General features: G+C 36.5%; 1 protein-coding gene and 1 long non-coding RNA gene across 2 annotated transcripts in view; both read right to left on the bottom strand.

Annotated features, from left to right (window-relative positions):
* Window positions 1-4,822, bottom strand: part of LOC107092001 (E3 ubiquitin-protein ligase TRIM39-like) — a 24,139-nt gene that overhangs the window by 7,116 nt on the left and 12,201 nt on the right. The gene's annotated exons all lie outside the window — the stretch shown is intronic.
* LOC107092002 lies at window positions 7-1,181 on the bottom strand. Its single transcript, XR_001481556.1, has 3 exons — window positions 1,135-1,181; window positions 334-564; window positions 7-241 (listed from the first exon to the last, which is right to left on the bottom strand). It is a non-coding gene; the product is annotated as an uncharacterized LOC107092002 (long non-coding RNA).

The following is a 4,822-nucleotide window of genomic DNA, read 5'->3' as shown; positions in this document are numbered from 1 at the left end:
GTGTCTAGTGCTAAAGGTGGCCGGATCCGTCAGACTATGCTTCATCATCACCGGATCCCTCAGATGAGGGCCCAGGTGCATTTCACAATAAGACGCTTGGCAGACCAGGCATGACTTCACTGCTGTCTGCTTGTTTTCGCTGCAGATGTCGCAAGGTATTGTGTCAGATTTCAAGGACCGTCGGGAGGTATGTCTCCTTGGTGCTGGCTCTGGTTTGCAATCTTGTTTTGTTTTTATAGATCTTTTTGTTAAAAAAAAAGAAAAGAACATATGTTTAATAAAATGGAAAACAGACATATTTAATGTGTTTAAAATATTGTACTAGCTCTATACCTTTTGAATTGTTCCGTAATGTCTTTTAAGCTTACATTCACCCTGAGGGTTGGTCGGGTTTGGAATGCCTCTTTGCAGAGTGGACATTCACATTTGCGGCTCGCATCCCAGAAACCCTGAATACAATCCATGCAGAAGTTGTGGCCACATGGGATAGACACCGGATCGGTGAAACTATCCATGCAAATGACGCACAAAACTTGGTCCTGAGTCAGAATAAATGCCATGTTTCTGGGTAAGAAAACAAGAGATTCAAGGTTACCTTTTCATGGAAGTAAATCTATAGTTCACATTTCCTGACCACTATATCCACCATGTAGAGTGGTTAAAGGTTTAAAGTCCAGCACATGCTGTAATCCCCTTTTTAATATTTCATAAACCTCTGCATTCAGTTCTGTTTTCATTTTTTTTTTTTTTCACACCCCGGGGATTTTTATATTAAAAAAAACCTAATAAACAAAAAATGTATATCCTGCAGATTTCTCAGTCAAGTAGGAAACAGTTCTGCTCATATTCACACCTGGAAGGTTTTGAAACATGCACAGGACTGCAGGAGGAGAAGGTCAATGTAAATTTATAAATAAAATGAGCTTCCATTTTCCTTTAAAGCACTTAAATCGACCTTATGTTTGAATGATGATATACTCAAAAAATACTGTTACATAAATTAGGTAATTTTTACATTGTTTTTAGGTTTCACAATTTTGGTAACCTTTTTCAAAAATGCAATTATCTGTTTTATTAAATATCCAAAATAAAGCATGGCCATTATGCAAGGTAAAAAAACGGAGAATGTCTTACCTGTAGCAGCCTTCACCAGGTGTGTGACTGTTGCAGCACCAACTGACAGTTATGACATGAAGACATGTGGACTAAGCTACTCCCACAACGGCAATAAGAACTTGTTAGTCCAGTTTTCCTGTCTGTCATTACTGAGAAATTCCTTTACAGACTTGCCCTTTTTTCTATGTTTGCTCCCATAACAGCACACAATGAAAGCAAACATTAAGAAAAAATAGCCCATCCGTATGCATGGGCTATTTTGAAAAGATGGGCTTTCTGACTAGTTTTAAACAGTGAGAGAAAAGGGATGCGCCGCAGGTCAGCATGTAATAGAGGGACTAAAGACCCTGCACCCCATGGTGATGACTGGTGGAGCAGAAAGGAGGCTGAATTATGGGAGTGCATGGCAATGAGGACCAGTAGGTGAAATAAATCTGGAGGGATGAGATTGTGAATAGCTTCGAAAGTGAGTAAAAGAATTTTGCAGAGGATGCAGGATTTAAACAAGAGCCATGAAAGCTTTTGCAGGACAGGAGTGATCTGATTATAAGAAGGATTTTTGATGACAACACAGACGTTTAATCTCTGAACCATCAGTAGGTTGAGAGGAAGAAAAGAAACTAATCAGATTTGGTTAAATGTTTTTTTTGTGTGTTTTTCCGCTGTTTAAATTCAGAAAATATAAAAAACTAGTGATTGAGCTGAATTAGATAAATGGTAAGGTAGAGCGTTAGAGGAAGAGGGAGGGATGGTGGAGCTTAGTTTGGAGTACAGCTGGGTTTCATAAGCCTAGAAATAAAAACAGATCCCAAATTTGCAGATGTTGCCCAGAGAAAGAGGATAAATAACTGGAGGGGCCCAAGGACGGAACCTTGGGGCACACCAGTACACCCTGGTTAGGACTGAGGATGAAAACATTGACTTTAACTGAACTGTGTGCAGCCCTATATACAGGTATATGATATGAACCAGTCTAAAGGGGTATCAGAAATGCAACTAATGTTAGTCTGTAGGATGGAAAGATCAGGGATTTCAAAGGCTGCACTCTGGTTGAGAAAAACAAGGAAAAATTGCCTTTATTCTTTATTCTACGGCAGGATGGTGTGACCAGACATCTCCGTCTATTAATTCTGTGGTTGATAAATTAAAATATTTAGGGGTGAGCAATTCTTCCTTCTCTTACTCAAATAATTAATGAAAATTATAATAAAGTCTTAAATGATACCGATGGAGACCTGAGAAGGTGGGGCTTGATTTCTACTTCCTTTCAAGGTAGACTGTTAGTGATCAAGATGAATATCTTGATATTATTAACTTTGTTATTTCAATGATACCTCTAGCTCCCCCAGGGGGTTACTGGAAAAGCTGTATTCAGTCATAAACACATTTCTATGGAATAAAAAGACACCAAGGATTAAAGTCTCCACTCTACAAAGATCTAAACTGTCAGGGGCATCAGTCTGCCTAACTTTGAATGGTACTCGTGGTTCTTTGTTCAGCGCCAAGATATCCACATTTGTCTTGTTTGATAAACTCCATTATACCCAATAGAATAGTTAATGAAATTATGGGCCAATCATTTCACATCTTTTTAGTATACGACGGAAATTCAATCCTTTTGCAAAAAAACACAGAATAAATTCTTTGCTCAGTCCCTCGTTTTCCACAACTATTCTCTTCTAATTGAGAAGATGCTTATTGCTTTCCCCCGCGTGCCCCGCTTCATCTTATCTTTGATGCAAAAGTTAAAAACAACTGTGCTGTCTTTGACATACATCAATTAATAACCAAAGCTTCATATAAACCTTTAGTACTTAATAGACTCTGGAAAATGGATATTAATGTCTTTGGAAAACTATATGGACAAATCTTTCTCTGTTTTTAAGGAATCTCAGTTATCAGAGAATTCACTTTAAAAGGTCTGATATAAATCCCTGGAAACTAAAACAGATGAAACTTAGGGATAATCAATATTGTTACTTCTGTCCAGGCAATACCATGAATGTCTATTGTCCCCTTGGCTGGCACTGGTTAACCTATTTTGTCACGGTTTCTCAAATACCTTGTCATACTTATACAGGAAAGACCAACCCTGATTCTCAGTCTTTGTTATTACTTAATGACACTTAATCTTTAAAAGTACCTATAAACTCTCACTGTTGGCTGGCCTAACAGCCACTCAAATAATGGTAATTGGTCGTGGGATACCTCCATGCATACTATCAATGAGGGAATGGCTTCTTGCTTACCCAGGCACTGCACAATTGGAGATCTCTACAGCTCGCCTGCATCATGCCAGAATCTCTTATCCAAATTATTGGTGGAAGCTGATAGAAACCTCTGTAAGGTGTATTCCCATCATGCTTCACTAGAATTGTTATCATATCTTTTCTTGACTATCATGGACATACTATGGTACTATTAATTTTTCTAGTAATTTTATTTGCATACATGTGAGTGTATATGTTGCTATCTCTGTGGATGTTGTTATGATTGAAGAAATTGCATTATAGCAGTTATGTATTTCTGTTTTATATCAATTACCTATGCTTGGTCAGTGGTTGCAAGGGCAAAGGGAAGATTGCTCTCTTTTCCCCAAATCTAATTGCTGTGTTGGACGTTATATTTCCTCTGTTGGAAGTGCTGTTGCATTTCGTTTTATTTAAAAGATTTGTTTTAAACTTTGATACAAATTGAAACGCAAACACCTTTTTTCAATGTCTTCCGCTTTGGGTAAATATGTCTGCAAGGAACAGAATTCAAAACATATACATCATTAATTGTACTTGAATGCATTTCCAAGACAGAGAAAAAGTGGGAAGTGGAAGCGATTTATAGTGAAGGCAGACACTCTTGGACTTTTAAGAAATGGATGAAACAGCTGAACTAAAAAAAAACACAAAAATGTTAAATCTACAGTGCACATAGAAGCATGCTGTTTAATCATGTTTTAAAAATAACCCTGTGTTGTCAAAAAGAATTTGCCTTTACAGGTATGTGCATGTACACGTCAACTTTGACAGCCATAATTACAAGAATTTTTCAACATTGCTTTTGTGAAACTGCTTCCAAATCATCACCTCATGACTTTGTTAAAGTATTGCCTGTAGCTTAGATTTTCAGGAAGAAAAATAACTTTTTCCTGATCAGCAGCCTTTGTCATCAGGCATTATGCAATTCTATTTAAAGCTATTCTGGCAATCAATTTGGATATTCTGTCAAAACCCACATCCCATCTTTTACCATATTATAAGGTAATCATGTCCCTCTATTTTAAACAAAGTTCTTATAACTGAAAGCTTTCTGAAAACTTTCAACAAATGGCTGTTTTATCTGAAGCAATCACGTAAAGGGATCTTTAGGATGTTCTAAAGGCAAGACTTTTTTTTTGGTCCACTTTATTAAGTCACAAACTCAAAGCTATTGCTGACATTTTCAATAAAAAAAAAACTTCCTGGATGGGAAGCAAAACGTCTTCAACCTTGGAAATAAAGTACAATGAATTGTTTTTTAACTTTTCTGAATTGGTTCTTATAGTTTTCTGTGCTTTTTTCAAGGTTTATTTTTTTGTAGCTTTCGATTTCTTTGCAAAATATGTAAATGATAAAATGCAAAATATTAAAGGCAACAAATCTAGGATCCGAACCTGTTGAACAACAATTCCAGATATATATATATATATATATATATATATATATATATATAT

Source organism: Cyprinodon variegatus, unplaced genomic scaffold, assembly GCF_000732505.1.
Source record: "Cyprinodon variegatus isolate N-32 unplaced genomic scaffold, C_variegatus-1.0 Scaffold361, whole genome shotgun sequence".
In the NCBI taxonomy this organism is placed as follows: domain Eukaryota; kingdom Metazoa; phylum Chordata; class Actinopteri; order Cyprinodontiformes; family Cyprinodontidae; genus Cyprinodon; species Cyprinodon variegatus.
Note: the sequence above shows the minus strand (reverse complement) of the source record. Positions and strands in the feature narration are given on the sequence as shown.